Source organism: Heterodontus francisci, chromosome 12 (genome assembly GCF_036365525.1).
Source record: "Heterodontus francisci isolate sHetFra1 chromosome 12, sHetFra1.hap1, whole genome shotgun sequence".
NCBI lineage: Eukaryota > Metazoa > Chordata > Chondrichthyes > Heterodontiformes > Heterodontidae > Heterodontus > Heterodontus francisci.
Window position 1 is genome coordinate 72742754 of NC_090382.1, and position 17850 is coordinate 72760603.

The 17850-nt window shown below is 42.3% G+C and overlaps 1 protein-coding gene across 3 annotated transcripts in view; it reads right to left on the reverse strand.

The window, feature by feature from the left end:
* The window catches only part of spock1 (SPARC (osteonectin), cwcv and kazal like domains proteoglycan 1), a 770011-nt gene that overhangs the window by 652653 nt on the left and 99508 nt on the right, over positions 1-17850 (reverse strand). For all 3 annotated transcript variants that reach the window (XM_068043616.1, XM_068043617.1, XM_068043615.1), the window contains exon 2: positions 16267-16398. The gene's annotated coding sequence lies outside the window, so the exon portion shown is untranslated. The remainder of the gene's footprint in view (positions 1-16266; positions 16399-17850) is intronic.

Consider the following 17850-nt stretch of genomic DNA (forward strand, 5'->3'; position numbering starts at 1 on the left):
GCTCATTTTAAAGTCCTATATTCTTTCCTTATTTTTATAGAACACTTTTATATCATTCATAGCTAAATAGCAAAACTTATGGCAATTTGGGAAGCAAAGTAATAAAGCATCGGAGTTTGCTGCCACAGAGCCAGACAACACAGAATTGAGGTGCTACAACACCACCTTTGGCAAGAGGTTGTCATTACAAACAAACTGCATGTGGTTTCCATGATGAATTCCTGCACCTACATTTATAATGGAAAAGGTTGACACACGAGTGTGACAAAAACATGACAACAGGAAATAAGGTTTTGTTAGATGGGAAATGTGTGCAGACATAAGCTTTCTTATGAATGACATTACCAAGTTTCGTAACGGCATACGAGCATACCAAGTCTACTGCAAGCCCACTCATACTGATAGATACCTGAACTACCATTCTTTTCATCATCCCTCCACTGTTCTGTTAGTCTACAACACCCTCATCAGAAGAGCCTACTCCATTAGCGATAAGTAAGATCTACAACAAGAACTGTGCCATATCAAGTTTACACTTCAACTCAATGGATTTCCTTCCCACAAGATCAACACACATCCACCTGTTACTCGCACTATAACAACTACCTTAACCAAGACAAGAGTCAGCCTCCCAGACATTGGCTCCACCTCACACAGACTACAACGCATACTCAAAGCAGCGGACATAGAATTCAGACATAAGTCAAGAAGCTCCACTCCATCCTTCACACCCACAAAGACAAGAAACCATCTCACAACAAACCACGAATTGACAGCATACCATGCGACTGTGGATTTATCTACATCAGAGAAACAAGCCGCAGCCTACACACTAGACTCATGAAACACCTAGACTGCTTCAAACACAGTGAACGGGACAAACCAGCCATCATCAAGCATGTTGAACTCAATAACCACCACATCAAATGGTCCAATTCCAAACTCATCTCATCCATTAGGGGGTGGAAGTTTATCGGGGGTAGGTGGAAACGTGGAGTAATCAGTTCAGCCATGAACTTATTGAATGGCGGTGCAGGCTCGAAGGGCCGAGTGGCCTACTCCTGCTCCTAATTCGTATGCTCCTATGTACGTATTATGCACAGGCATACAAGACGCGTCAGGGAGGCTACGGAGATCTATCAACACCACACCTTCCCCCAAGACAGAGGCCTGTTCATCAGTGATATCTGGCTAACTCTACTCAAGAAACACATCATCACCAGCTCTGCAGCCAACATACCCCGAAAAGAACAATAGTGTGTTCCAACTTACTGGGAGACACAATAGCTGACCAATCAGTAGCAAGAACAATAGCATGTACCGACCTATCACGGAACACAATTAGCCAACCAATACCAGCAAGAGCAAGAACATGTACTGATCTATCAGTAGTAAGAACCCACCCACATTCCTATTCTCCACCACACATGAACCTACTGTTTCCATCCTTTCCAGTTACTTTGCGAGACAATGGGCAGAGTACGCTGCCCGAAACATCAAAGCCTGCCAGTACTTCTAAGAACATTTTCAAGGAAACAGCTGCTCTTTTTGGAGCAAATTCACATGGTGTAAAAACTTCAAAATCGTCCTACTCAACGTTATTAGATTTCTAATATATTATAGTTTTATATATTCATTTTTAATTCTTTAAATATGTCTGCTATAATCTGCTAGGGCAATTCAGTAGATTAGGATCAAAGGAATTGCTAGACAAAAGCAGATCAAGATCCAAGATCTAGTTCACCTTCTACTATCCTGGTAATCACATGATACAATGATGATGGAGTTGTTGTTTAATCATAGCAATCAATCTTTTTCAATAGAGGTCTACAACAGACCTCTGAAGCAGTTCTATCCATATGCAGCAAGACCTGTACAACATTCAGGCTTGGGCCAAAAAGTGGCAAGTAACATTCGTGCCACACAAGTGCCAGGCACTGATGATCTCCAATAAGAGAGAATCTAACCTTCTCCCCTTGACATTCAACAGCATTACCATTGCTGAATCCCCTGCTATCAACATTCTGGGGGTTACCATTGACCAGAAACTACACTGGACCAGCCACATAAATACTGTGGCTACAACAGCAGGTCAGAGGCTGGGAAGTCTGTGGTGCATAACTGAACTCCTAACTCCCCAAAGCCTGTCCACCATCTACAAGGCACAAGTCAGGAGTGTGATGGAATACTCTCCACTTGCCTGGACGGGTGCAGCTCTAACAACACTCAGGAAGCTCGACACAATCCAGGACAAAGCAGCCCGCTTGATCGGCACCCCATCCACAAACTTCAACATTCACTCCCTCCACCACCGATGCACAGTGGCAGCAGTACGTATAATATACAAGATGCACTGCAGCAACTCACCAAGGCTCCTTCGACAGCACCTTCCACCAGCAACCTCTTCCACCTAGAAGAACAAGGACAGCAGACGCATGGGTACACCACCACCTGCAAGTTCCCCTGCAAGTCACACACCATCCTGACTTGGAAATATATCGCTGTTCTTTCACTGTCACTGGATCAAACTCCTGGAACTCCCTTCCTCACAGTTAACTAAGGTGTTAAGCTGAGGCCTTGTCTGCTCTTTCAGGTAGATATGGAAGATCCTAGGGCAGTAGTTAGAAGTAGAGCAGGGCAGTTATCCAGGAGTCCTGGCCATTATTTATCCCTCAATCAACATCACAAAAACAGATTGTTTGGTCATTACCACATTGCTGTTTGTGGGACCTTGCTGTGTGCAAATTGGCTACCATGTTTCCTACGTTACTGCAGTGACTACACTTAAAAGACTTAATTGGCTGAAAAAGATTTTGGTATTTCTGAGGTCATGAAAGATACTATATAAATGCAAGTCTTTCCTAGACTCTTTAAAGACCAATGAAAAAATTAAGTTTTTTTTAAATCAGGAGAAACTGAGTTTTTACTGGCGTACTAAGTCATAATTACTGCAGAACAACACTGACTGAGCCAATGCATTGCCTCAGAAGAAAAGTCAAATGTTGCAGATTTTTAAAAATTAGAAACATAATTTATTTTTAAAGTTTTTATTTTGCTATTTAAGTTTCTCCTTTAATCCCATGTGTATGTCTAATCTTTATTTCATGCTCTGTAGAATGATTTAAATGTGATTTATATTCCCTGCTTTCTGTTTCCTGCTTTGCTGTCTGTAAGAATTTTAAATCTGATCGCTAGATCAGCCAGCTCCTGCCTGCCTTGTTCCTGGACACCACAGATTCCCTGTAACAGGTGACAAATTCAAACAGACATCAGGATAAAAGAAGTTTGCACTCTAGAGCCGCTTAAACTTTAAAGGCAGTTTTTTTTTATTTAGCCCTTTTTTCACCACTGACCACAAAATCTGGGCCATTATTTTCTGAAATAAATCTACCTAATTTGCATTTGAATGGCTCAATACTAACTGCTTCCATCATCTCCCGAGGGACCTTGTTCCATAGATTGACAATTCATTCACGGAAATATTGGGGCAATTTTATTCCTGATAATGGGTTTGTTTTGAAAAATTTCAAACCCAAACCCAACCTGCCTACGCTTCCTTTAATTGTGGTGTTTTGGGGGTGCGGGCAACAAGGAGGTGGGTTGGTCATTTAAACCTTCCAATGAGGTTGCGTGCCTCACACTTGAACTGTCTTCCAGGTTTAACCCTGGCTAAAGAGAAGCAAAGACTGCTGCATTGAAGAGGAAAGTGCCTTTCCAGCACTGCTTGTGAGCCAGAATGAGCAGCTGTGCTTTGCAGCATCCCCCCCCCCCCCCCCACCCCCACCCAAAGCTAACGTGGTTCCCTCCCCACTGCCTGGGATCAGAATCCCCCACCCCTGCAATAAGAGATGCCATCTCCAGGATCAGACACCCCTCTCCAGGATGTTGCCGACTCTCACCTCCAGGTTTGACAAACCCGTGACCATTCCCCCGCAACCCAGGATCACCACCGACTGACACCCGCCAATGCTGTCAGGCTCCCTATATGCTTCTGGTCTCCTCCGGAGAGTTACCTGCCCAACAGGCAGCCAAGCCTACCAATCAGGCTGGCCTCCAGGTGGGAAGCCTGTTAAAGACAGATGCCCCTGTGAAGTTAAAACTCCACAGTAACAGAACGTCTCTTCCCCATTTGTAAAACTCACACCAGTCAAAATTGGGGCCATTGTTTCCACAATGCTCCACTTCCTACATTATAACAGTGACTACTTCGTTGGCTGTAAAGCGCATTTGAAGTTCTGTGGTCATGAAAGGAATTTTATAAATGCAAGATTTTTGTTTTCTCACATTAGCGTTGAATTTAACCCCTACAAGTGCAGGCCGTATCCTCTAGTTCTACTATTCTGGACAAGGTGAAATTGCTTGTCATGGTCTACATTATCTAGTACCTTTTGGAATCTTAAAAACAGCAATCCTATGACATCTCAGCCTTCTCTTTTTTCAGTGAGAACATGCCCAATTTACATAATCATTCCTCATAATCCAATACATCCATCACCTCAATCATTCCGGTTGCTCTCTCCTTTAATACCTTCAATATCTTTTCAGAATGTGGCGACCAGAATTGTACTCAGTATCACACTAATGATTTATAAAGTGACAGAGTACCTCAATATTTTGGCTCAATTTTAGCCTTTGATCTATTTTACTTGCTGCCACTGAACATTGGGAGGCACAGTGGCGCAGTGGTTAGCACCGCAGCCTCACAGCTCCAGCGACCTGGGTTCGATTCTGGGTACTGTCTGTGTGGAGTTTGCAAGTTCTCCCTGTGTTTGCGTGGGTTTTCGCTGGGTGCTCCGGTTTCCTCCCACATCCAAAGACTTGCAGGTGATAGGTAAATTGGCCGTTGTAAATTGCCTCTAATGTAGGGAGGTGGTAGGGAATATAGGATTACTGTAGGGTTAGTATAAATGGGTGGTTGTTGGTTGGCACAGACTCGGTGGGCCGAAGGGCCTGTTTCAGTGCTGTATCTCTAAATAAAAAATAAATAAAATAAATTGTTGCAATAGCTTCAATTATTCTCAGAACTGTTACAAGTATTTTTGACTTCATTATTACAGATTTAGATATGTGATCAGTTGATTTAAAAGAAAGTTTTCTAATTATTGTAAGCTTATTGATTGCCAAATAATATGAAGCAACAGTTTGAAAATGCTGCCATCTGGTGCAGCTTTATTGGAACTACCTTTTTCAAATAGTTTAGTTTAGTGATACAGCACTGAAACAGGCCCTTTGGCCCACCGAGTCTGTGCCAACCATCAACCACCCATTTATACTAATCCTACACTAATTCCATATTCCTACCACATCCCCACCTGTCCCTATATTTCCCTACCACCTACCTATACTAGGGGCAATTGCTAATGGCCAATTTACCTATCAACCTGCAAGTCTTTTGGCATGTGGGAGGAAACCGGAGTACCCGGAGGAAACCCACACAGACACAGGGAGAACTTGCAAACTCCACACAGGCAGTACCCAGAATTGAACCCGGGTCGCTGGAGCTGTGAAGCTGCGGTGCTAACCACTGCGCGACTGTGCCGCCCCAAATAGCTGATTTAATAGTTTATTGTGTTACCACAAAGCATATTTTGAACAACAACACATTTCATTGCAATGTGTCTGCTGCAGCTACATCTATATCCCAATAAGCAAAATAGTAAGTATGGACCAAAAAGATATCACTTAGCCCATAAACCTACTCCTTACAGCTGGCTACGTTTGTACTCTTCCTCAAAGTACAACAGTTGGTCACAATAAAGATCACTGTCTCCTGGACAAATGCTTTGCACAGAGATTTTGATGTATGCCATTAATGTAATGAAAGCAAAAAATATGGAATAAAAATTCAAAACTGTAGAAATGCTGTATGAGATGGGAAAAGAACTGCAGCTAAAAGAAAAGGAAAGCCTATCTATCTACAAATTTCCAACATAAAAAGAACATTTTGTTAGCTCATCAGTAGCCTATCCAAATGAATGATGCTTAAATACATTCTAAGGACAGTCAAATCTGCTTGCAACATTCAATCCATACCCTCTGCCTTAGAAAAGCAGTTTAGTGTACAAGACAGAATTAATAAACATATTTGTTGATAACACTTCTGAAATCTTAGGTTAGGTAACTAACGTTCAATGGAAGTGGAAGAACTTAATCCGCCAAATCAACACTCGAAGGCTGAATTTTTGCCCGGTATGAGGGCGAGAAAGGAGGCAGGCAGGCAATTTTGTGCCGCCAGCCAGTGTGCCGGTTTGCCAGCACCATCCTGCCCCGAGCCATTTTCCCAAAGGCAGGATTGGGAGCAGTAGGGTTACCTGCCCACAAGCAGCGGGTAGCCAATTAAGGTAAGTGAAAGGTCAATTATCAGAAACTACCTGAAATTTTCCAGTTGGCTTGTAGGCCCCCCATGGCGTTCAGAACAGGCCAGCTTCCTGGCAATGGCCTCCCAGTGGCAAACCATGGAGGGGGGCCAGCACTCAGGTAGCTTCTGAGGCCCCCCACCACAGCCCCTCCCCGCCTACTTGGCCACAGCTGCGGCCACAAGCTGCCCTTTCAAGGGGTTCCCCTGGCAGCTGTGGCCAATTTTCATCTCAATTTCTTTAAAGTTGCTGATAGGGCGTGTCAAGATGGAGGCGCTCTCCTCCTTACCTGCAACTGCAAGCTGCAGTTCCTTCCTAGCTGGAGTGCCTCCTATTGGCCATCTAGCTTTGACAGTCCATCTGCCATCCTTAATTGGATTGTGAGTGGCCCTATGACCAATAATTGGTGAATTCAGGGACAATCACTACCGGGTGACTGCTCCCAACACAGTGCAGGGTTGTGACCCCATTTGACCTCAACATTGGGGTCCTGACCCAAAACCAAAAATCCTGCCCCGAAACTTAAAAAGTCAAACATCTCATTTAATAGCTAAACCTCAGAAAATGTATTAGCTTTGATGTCATAGAGGCTTAGATTCTTAAAACCTTATCTGAAGAACTTACTGACTCTATAGTTTATCCGTTTCAACAGTTTTTTAACTGACATAATCCTATCAAAAAGCATCTGATTCTCCTATACACAGACAATGTAAGCTAGAATCTGATAAATACAAGTATCCTTATTATTGAATATGAAGCCAAGGTGAATGAGAATCTCTGTAATGTCTCAGTTATAACTATCTGCAATCTGGTCATCACTTTGTTTTCAGGACAAAAACTGGTGATACACTTAATCACATGGTCGAGAAATTAAATGAGTCTCTTGATATATAGAAAAAAGACAGCACTTGACATTTCTCAAATGTTTGATAAAATATGACGTGAATAGATACTGACCGCATTTGGCAATTTTGCTGAGTCAAATTCATAAGGTTCTTAAAGAATTGCAAATATTGGATAATTATTATAAACCTCACCATAACTAACTGGATTATGGTTCTTTCGAACCCAGTTCCTATTAAAAAAAACTCTCTCTTTCTCCCTCTTTTCCTATTTTTGGCTCACCTGCTCTAATGGCTGAACTTTCCTCACCCAGGCTTCTGAATTATCCTCCTGATTTCTGCATAGAGGTTTTCTCTCACTGGGTCTGCCCATTTTTCATACTTCTCTTAGCTTTCCCTCTTTCACAATAATGAAGGAGTTCCGCTCAACCTCAATATTTAAAAGATCATCAATTGCCCTGTCCAACACCTAAACATGATTCCATCATTAAGCATCTTTTCCTTTTCCACCCACTCCCCCCATCTCCACTTTCCAAAGAGTCCATTCCCTCTAGGATATTCTTAATCATTATTGCACCACCACACTTCTAGCTGCCCTTTATCCTGGCACTTTCCATTATAACTGCAGCAGATATAACCTGCTTCCTGCATTTACCTGCTTCCACACCTCTGTCCATAGCCCCAAACACTCCATCATATGCACTTCCTCTAAACTACACTGCAGTACAAATTGCTCACAGTATAGGTTCCCCTACATGGACAAACCGAACACTCGGTGACTCCTATACCAAATACCTGGGTCCAGTCTGCAAGCATGATCCTGACCTTTCTGTGGCCGACCACTTTAGCTCCCTCTTTCATTCTCATTGCGATCTCTCCCTCTTTGACCTCCCACATTGTTCCAATCAAGCTCATGAAAAGCTTCAGGAAAAAGATTTCATCTTCCTCCTGGGCACTTTGCAGCCTTCTGTTATTAACATTGATTTTAGTAGCTTCAGGTCTAGAAAACTTGCAGACTGCTCAGGTAAGTGGCAAAGTAACTTTAACATTGATAAGTGTGAGGTGATGCACTTTGGTAGAAAAAGCAGAAACATCTCCTACACCTTGGAAAATAAGAAACTGAATGGGGTAGAAGAGCAAAGGGATCTAGGGATATGGGTGAACAAATCATTAAAAGCAGTATTGCAGGTCAACAAAGCAATTAAAAATGCTAAAAAGGCACTGGGATTTATTTCCAGAGGTATTCAAGTTATTTCAAATGTAATGAATTTTTCAAAACTTGTATAGGAACTTGGTCAGGCCACACTGTACAGTTCTGTTCTGGTTTCCATATTATTAAAAGAACATAGAAACACCAGAGAACATGCAAAAAACATTTGAAAGGATGGTACTAGAACTGAGAGATTACCATTATTGGGAAGAATTGAACAGGTTGAGACTTTTTTCTTTGGAAAAGAGAAGACTTAGAGGAGACCTCATAGAGGTCTTTAAAGTTATGGACAAGGTAAAAGTGCAGAGGATGTTTCTACTTGTGGGACAATCCAAAACTAGGGGCCATATATTCTAGATAATTACAAATAAATCCAATGGGGGAAAAAAAGAGAAATTTCTTTCCTCAGAGAGCAGTTAGAATGTGGAACTTGCTACCATGGGAAGTGGTTGACGCAAATAGTTTAGATGCTTTCAAAAGAAAACTAGACAAGTACATGAGAGAAAAAGGAATAGAAAGATAAGCTGAAAGGTTGAGATTAGATAGATGGAATGAGAGGAGATGCATGTGGAGTATTAATACCAGCACAAAGTTGGGCTGAATGGCCTATTTCTGTGCTGTCTATTCTATGTATTTTCACCTAAAAGCTATAGGCTCCAGCAATTTCTTTAAAGCAGGGGGTTCTGAGAATGTGAGTAGGTATTTCAATGTCTGGTGGGAGATGATCCTTCATTAGAATAGAACTCTAGCACATGTTCTGCGCCCAAGGTGTTGCCTTACTCTTTTTCTCCTTTTGTTTAGTTTAGAGATACAGCACTGAAACAGGCCCTTCGGCCCACCGAGTCTGTGCCGACCAACAACCACCCATTTATACTAACCCTACAGTAATCCCATATTCCCTATCACCTCCCTACACTAGGGGCAATTTACGAAGGCCAATTTACTTATCAACCTGCAAGTCTTTGGCTTGTGGGAGGAAACCGGAGCACCCGGAGGAAAACCCACACAGACACAGGGAGAACTTGCAAACTCCGCACAGGCAGTACCCAGAATCGAACCCGGGTCCCTGGAGCTGTGAGGCTGTGGTGCTAACCACTGCACCACTGTGCCGCCCTTTTGTAACCAGTTGCAAAGATTGCTGGTTCTACTTGTGATTTTTGGCAACCAGTATTCCACAATATATATCCAACCAATGATGGGATATTTTAGTAACATTTAGCAAGCTGCAGAGCAATGCATCTCTCCTTGAATAAGTAACAAGTTAAGGTTGTTCAAACCATTAGACTGGGTGAAAGCAACCTATTCTATCGAAGAAGACTGAACTGCTATTTCTATTAGAGGCCTGGCTAATGCATTATCAACTCTTGTGTTGTTTCCTTCGTCATGAACCTGGAGAGGACGGAAAGATCTCGGAGTTGTAGAGGATCACAGGAACATCCAGGAGAAGTGAATCCTTTACAAGTTTACGATCAGAGCACCATTACCAGATAACATGATAATATGCTTATTTTAGAAACAGGAGCTGCTGCTGCACTTCAGAACAATTAGTTCTCACACCTAGTATGTCCTGCCTATGGAATCCTTTCACAGAAGTGTAATTGTCTAGAACTTTGCCCATGTATACTGTGGTTCAAACGTGGAGTTACCCATCACATGCTGAACCATAGTTGCATGGAAAATTTCTGTTGTACACAATATAACTTCTTCAAAATAGAACCAGAAAATGCCACAAATACTCAAACAGGTCAGGCAGCATCAGTGGAGAGAGAAAAGGAGTTAACATTTCAGGTCATTGACCTTTCATCAGAACACTATCTCCATAATTCCTCCAAATCCTTCTATGCTTCTAGCAGCCACTAAGGTCAAACCTATGCAACATGTATTTCCAATCCATTTGCTATTAAGTGCACCCAATTATTCCACTCAAAATTAACAAGTTCTCAAATCATAGTTAGCGCCAAAGCAGTCGTGATGTTATTGAATTTTGTCTGAACTATTACCCCAAGTGTAAATAAAATGCAAATGCATTAACACTGAATGAATTCTTTAAAGTTTAAAATGGTCTACCATGTTTAAAACTCTCTATCATGTGAGCTACCTCTCTGTCAATTGCAGTCTCTTCTCTGACTCTTTATTGAACAATATAATTCCATCCTACTGAGAGGCAGACAAGAAACAGAAGGTCATAGAATTCAGTTCATACTAACTGCTAGCTCTGGTACTACAGACTTATATTTATAAACCCATCAAAAGCTTTTGAAATGCTTTTACGATTACCTCTGCATTAAAAATGCTTTTTGACTGCCAAAATTGTCCAATTCCAGTTTAACCTATAAATAAATCTCAAAGAGAAAAAATATCCTTTCTGAGTGTGACTTACAATGTTACTCTTCAGTTCTTTTCCTGATTTTCCATGGCAATTTATAGCCAACAGTAAGTTAAGCTTTTTTTGCACTTGGTTGCAGTGGATACTTCATCACTGGGGTTTGGGTTTCAATACAGCCTTATTTCCATCACAAATCACAGCTTGCCTAACTAAAAATGATAGTGGATCCATTGCTATTAATATGTAAGATATTTACATTCACACCATGTATTATCACATCAAAACATCTCAGAGCATTGAAATTCCTCATAATATTTTACTGAAAGATGCTACCCCTGGAAACACTTGCCCTTAATAATTGAAAAAAAATCCCCGATTTGAAATCAAGGCATGAGTTGAGGGAGGGTCAACTGACAAACTTGCATGGCCCAGTCTTGCCCTAGGCTCTTTTTGCAGGTTGTTTTGGTAAGCTTGGTTGGTTGGTGGTGTGTCTAATTGACAACCTTATTCTATACGCAAGCACAGAGTTTCTTCTCTTCCCTTTATTCTTTAGTCGTTGATGCTCAGCTAAACAGGACCACTTCCTGTGGGGATCGCTGACTTTGTCTCTTTTGTTCTCACTTTCAGAGAATGCTGTCATTCTTGTGCTATCATTTTCCCATGTTATTAAGCCCAGTCAGTATTCACAGGTGTTTCCAGATTCTTTGATTTGCAATTCCAATACCATACTCTTCTAATGTGGTCAGTAGCATCCTAGGTCCTCATTATTACATCTAAAATTGGAGGAGTGAGGATGATGCAAACCGCCTGCAACAGGACATAGATGGGCCAATAGAATGGCTAGACAAGTGGCAGATAGAATATATTATAGATACATGTGAGACTATGCATTTTGGCAGAAGGAATAGGGTGAGGCAATACAGACATAATGAAGCAGTTCTAAAGAGTGTGCAGGAGCAGAGGTACCTGGGGTGCATGTGCAGCATTCTTTGAAGGTGGCAGGAGATATTGAGAGACTGGTTAGCAAAGCATATGGGATCTTAGGCTTCATAAATAGAGGCATTGAGTACAGAAGCAGGGACGTTATGCTTTTTCTATTCTTCCTGCAAGAATACTATTTAAATGGAGAGAGATTGTAGAACTCTACGGTACTGAGGGATCTGGATGTCCTGGCACAAGAATCACAAAAAGTTCGTATGCAGGTACGGAAAGTGATTAGGAAAGCAAATGGAATGTTTGCATTTATTGCAAGGGAAATTGAGCATAAATGTAGGAAAGTGTTGCTACAGCTGTACAGGGCTTTAGTTAGACCACATCTGGAGTACTGTGTACAGTTTTGGCCTCCTTACTTAAGAAAGGATAAAATTGCATCAGAAGCAGTTCAGAGAATGTTCACTCGACTGATTCCTGGGATGAATGAGTTATCTTATGAGAAAAGGTTGAGCAGGTTGGGCCCATACCCACTGGAGTTTAGAAGAATGAGGGAGCTTGACAGGGTGGATGCTGAGAGGATATTTGCCTTATTGGGGTCTCGAGAACCAGGGAACACAGTTTAACAATTAAGGGTCTCCCATTTAAGACTGAGATGAGGAGAATTCTTTTCTCTCAAAGGGTCATTAGTCGGTGGAATTCTCTGTCACAGAGAGCAATGGAGGCTGGGTCATTGAATATATTGAAGACTGAGTTAAATAGATTTTTGATTGACAAGGGAGCCAAATGTTATGGGGGAGTAGACAGGAAAGTAGAGTTGAGGCCATAATCAGATCAGCCATGATCTTATTGAATGGTGGAGTAGGCTCGAGGAGCTGAATGGTCTACTCCTGCTGCTAATCCTTGTGTTCTTGTGTTATGCTGAACCTTTATAAAGCTCCGGTTCGACCCCAACTGGAATATTGTGTTCAGTTCTGATCACCACACTTTAGGAAAGATCTGAGGGTCCTTGAGATGTGCAGGGGAGATTCACCAGAATGGTTGCAGGGATGGGGGATTTTAATTACAAGGTTAGGTTGGAAAAGCTGGGCTTATTCTCATTGGGCAAAGGAGATTCAGGGGAGATTTGATGGAGGTGTACATGATAATGACAAGCTTAGATAAATTAGACAAGGAAAAACTGATGGTACAAGGACAAGGAGACACAGATCGAAGGTTTTGGGCAAGAGATGTTAGGGGAAATATGAGGCAAACGTTTTCACACAGTGAATGGTTATGACTGGGACTTGCTGTCCACGAGGGTGGTGGAGGTGGAAACAATCAATGATTTTAAAAGGAAATTAGATGGGCTCTTGAAGGAAATAAACTTGCAGGGCTACTGGGATCAAGCAGGGGAGTGGTACTAACTGGATTGCTCCATGGAGGGCCAGCATGGACCCGATGGGATGAATGGTCTCCTTCTGTGCTCCATCATTTTTTGATTTTATGATTGATGTCAAGGCTGACTTTGGCTACCAATGGATTCACCTTGCCTGCCAATTTATTGTGAACAGACATTGTTTGCGATTGAAGGTGGCATTAGGTACTGGATAGGCTGAATTTTACCTTGATGGCAGGGGCCTCAGTGTTTGGCCAGAAGGCAGGGGATGACCCCACCTCTGCTCTCTTTTAGACCCCCAGCCAAATTCCACAGTGGGCAGGCAATTAACTGCCCGCTGTCAGGGTCCCACATTCCTTTAAGGATGGGGAACCTGCCTCCAAGAGCTGCTGGCTAATCAGAGGGCCAGCAGCTCAGTAGTACCATCAGTGCCAGTAGGAAAGGTGGCCACTGCTGGTACCATAGGAGGCCCAGGACCAGGACCTGTGCTGAAGCGTCATACCTCAGGTAAGTGGGGTGGGTTCGCTGAGGCCAATCCAGCAGGCTGTGACAAGGAGCTGGGGGAGGGTAGTCGTTGAGGACAGGGAAGAGCTGTTTGCAGAGAGGCGGCCTTTGCTGACCGGCATCCTCCATGGGCCACAGATTGCCCACAGAGGAGGCCCTTCTCCCCGAGCCCACAGGGGGGGCCAACTTGTTTTAATGAGCGACCTCCCGACGTGGCAGGGCTCCCACCAGCCATTGGTAAAATGCCAGTAGCAGGGAGAAGAGGTCCTTATGTGGCTATTAACTTATGGGCCTCAATTGGCCACTGGGTGGGAAGGCCATCCTTGGCCTTCCCCATCCTAGTCTAAACTTGAAGGCATCGGGAAAGCAATGGACACTCCACCTGCTACTTTCCCACGCAATTTTATAAGTCCTCCCACCTCTATTCCCATCCCTAGGGAGCCCATAAAATTCAGCCCGATAAATCTGCTGTATATTACAGCACAATCATGTTCATGCTATGATGTGATGCTAAAACCGAGTAGGTACTTTTACCACTATGTTTACATCATTTTAGGGTTCAGATGTTATTAAATTGCTCAAATTTCATTCTCATTTTTATGACTTTGTACTCAGTTTTTATTAGGTTGTATGACAGATTCCCAGTTAGCTGTTATTCTTTATATCAAGCTGCAGATGGCAACAGCTCACAATAATATTACTATTTTCTCATTTTCTTTTCTGGGAAAATAAAGTTAATCTAATCTCAGGCCTTGATCAGATTTTTCTTGTATACTTTGCAATGAAATATTCACCAAAGAACAAAGGAGATTAGGGGAAGATTTAATAGAAGTGTACAAGATTATGATAGGCTTAGATAAGTTAGACAAGAAAAGCTGTTCCCACCAACAAATGGTACAAGGACTGGAGGTCACAGATTAAAAGTTTTGGGCAAGAGAAATATGAGGAAGAACTTTTTTGCGCAGCGGGTGGTAATGGCCTGAAACTCGCTGCCCACAAGGGTGGTGGAAGCAGAGACAATCAATGACTTCAAGGGAAAAGTGGATGGCCACTTGAAGGAAATAGACTTGCAGGGCTATGAGCATTGAGCGAGGAAGTGGGGATGACTGAATAGCTCCATGGACAGCCGGCATGGATTTGATGGGTCAAATGACCTCCTTCTGTGCCATAAATGACTATGGGCTGAATTTTACCACTCCCGATGCTGGGGGTTGTGGTGGCGGGGCTGGAAAATGCCTCTGGGAGAGGCCCGCTACGGGTCTTGACGCCTGGAAGGCCCGGCCTGATATTGCTGGTGGCGGTGAGGCCTTGTGGCAGCCCCCCTGCTGCTCGCTGACTGGAGCAAAATTAACATATGTAAATTTATTTAAATAAATGAATTAATTACATACCGGCTCCCACCACCTGTCCCGGAGCAATATTGGTGCCGGTGGACGGCACTCCCGTGCCTTCAGAACCCCATCCGAGGATCCGAGGTGGAGCAATGGTGGGGAGGGAGGAGCAGGTAACTGTTTCAGTGCTGGGGGGGATAGGGTCAAACTAATCCGATTGGTGTAGGGGATGGTGGGAGGGGTAAAGTTCACAGTTTATGAACTGTGGGGTGGGGGGAATGGTCAGGTGCACAAGGTAAGTATTTTGGTGGGGGGAGAGGGCAAGGAAAGAATTGTATGATTATTGGGGGAATGGGAGAGGGGCTAGAAACATTTATTTAATTTTTTTGAATCAATTTCAAATCACTATCTCTTTAAATAGTTAAATTAAATGGAAAGGCACAAAGCTCTTTAAAAATGACGTCGGCACCTGTGCAATGGCACTTGATGCCATTGCCGAGGACTGACAGCCTGCCCCCTCCATGTCATCGGGATGGGTGGTCTGCCCTGGCCATTTAAATAAGCCGCCGCGCTAAATACTGCGGCGGCTCCGCAACATGTGGTCTGTGCGGGCGGACCGCCATTGCTTACGATTTCGGTGGTGGACATGTAAAATACAGCCCTATGACTCTATGAAAATGAACATATGGTAACAATGAAATTTCTCGGGTATTTTAGTTAAGTAGAAAAGAAATACAAATCTGTTAAATGTGTCCAAAACATTTAATTAGCTTATTTGAGTGACCAAAGCAGGTTACAACATTTCCATTAATTTTAGAATCAGGCAGTAAATAAAACTAATTCATTCTGTTGTTTGCTATTTTCCTTCTTGTGTCTAATTTGGATACATTTTTCTACAAAGTGCTCGAATTCCTGCAGATGTGGGAACCTTACAGCATATTCATTGAATGAAACAATTAAATGAAATGCAACTGTTGATACATCATGGCACTCTTTTGTTTTATTTTAGGGTTCAGAGTGGCAAATATTGCTTGTGTTCAGATATGCTTTGGGTAGATAGTATTAAACTGCATCAATAATGTTCCAGAATCAGCTAATCAATATAATCAGCACTGCTCTCCATTGTTGTGACGTCTTGCTTTGGATAAAAAGTTTTTTCGGCACATAAACCATTGTCTAGTCAGTAAGAAGTTTAAAATTGAATTAAATGTAGATCCTGTTGATTTTCTTGTCTATCTTTTGTTACCTTGACTGAGATCAGCTAACCCTGCATGCAGTTAGAATCAAATTGGAGCTTTGCTTGTTTATATGGCTCAATACTGTATCATCATGTTTGCCCTCTGAGCCTTTATAGAACCCCAAATCATGCTCAATAAATGCTGTACTTACTGGAATTTTGCTGCTGTGTCTCTTTGGACTTCATGGGCTTCAATCATTTATGCCACAAGCGGTTGGGTTTAAAGTCAGATTTTAATCCATTTTATATGAATCAGAATTCAAAGCTTTAGTCACTCGAATGATCTGTGAAATGAGAGGACACGTTCACGAGTCATTGCCAGTTCTCTATCCCAGAATACATTGTCTCTCAACTCAGCTTCAGAATAACCATGTAGAATGGCAAGACCTGGGAGTTAATACAATAAGAAATCCTAATACTTTACCTTGTAGCAACTTTACAGGATTCAAAAAATTGTTTTGGCTTAACAGTTGAAACTTTAGAGGAAAATGTATCAGTTTTTCTTATTAGCCATTGGGTACCTAAATCAATGAAACCTGCATTGTATAGACCTAGTGTTTTGTTTCATAAATGGGCTGCAAGAAGTGAGAAAACTGGGGTGTTGGTGCACAAATCTTTGAAGGTGGTAGGACAAGTTAACAAAGCAGTTAATAAAGCCTATAGGATCTTGGGCTTTATTGTTACGATCAACTGGTTGATGGTTTACATTAATTTTCTGGAGGTAACTTTTAATTTGGGAATTGAATTTTTTTTAATGCAAGACAAGTGAAAACAGCTGGTTTGAGAAGCTGGCAAACAAACCTGGGGTGGTTACAAATCAAAGGGTAGCCCATGTTTATTTCGTAAGTTCACATTGGGAAGTGTGGAGACCCTAAACAATCGAAGTCGCTCTGAACTTTTTGATGAAGATGGGGTGGCTGCATTTGCTGTCATCAGGGGTTTAACTAATTATTATATGATTTCCCAGAACTAAGAGAAGATTTAAAGTTCAAAAATCTCTCCAATAGTGCCTGCAGAGACAGAGTTAGAGAGGTGAGAGCCATAACAATGGCCTCGTTTATTGGGCAATTGGAATGAGCAAGTTTACCAGAGTTTGTCCTGTCATTATTAGCAATATCAATTATTCATGTGGGTATCAGGAATCAAAGAGAAGATGTCAAGTTGGAAATAATTAGTTTTAATTGCTATCTGGGACATCCCAAATGTACAACATTACTATGGAGATAGATAATGCAGGGGTTGCCTGTTGCGTTCTTTTGGGTGCTTGCTGACAGAGTCAGTCAGTTAACTTTTACACAAAGAATTGGCTTTTGGAAAGCTGTTGGCTTCAGACAAGCAGTTGGCTTTTGGAAGTCGGTTGGACTCAGGAGCAAAGAGGCCATCGGGAACCACGGGTATTTCTGTTTTGAGTAAGACCCGTGCTCAACCTGGGAAGTCCAGATCCGGGAGATCTGATACCTCAGAAGATAGCTGAGGAATTAAGGAAATCGAAGTGAATTCCTAAGAGCTGTGGTACGCTTTGGATTTGTCCCAGGAGAAGTGAACAAACCACTAAGATCCTATAATGTTTAGGGAAATCTTGGATGGCAATAACAGTCAAATAGGAGTGTTCTGCTGCAATTTAGAGTTTAAAAGATATGTCTTCATGCACTGTTAAGATTTTAAATTTAAAACATCAGTGTTTCCAAATTGTAGTGCTGTTAGTAGTGTTTTGCTTGTTTAACTCTTGTACAGTA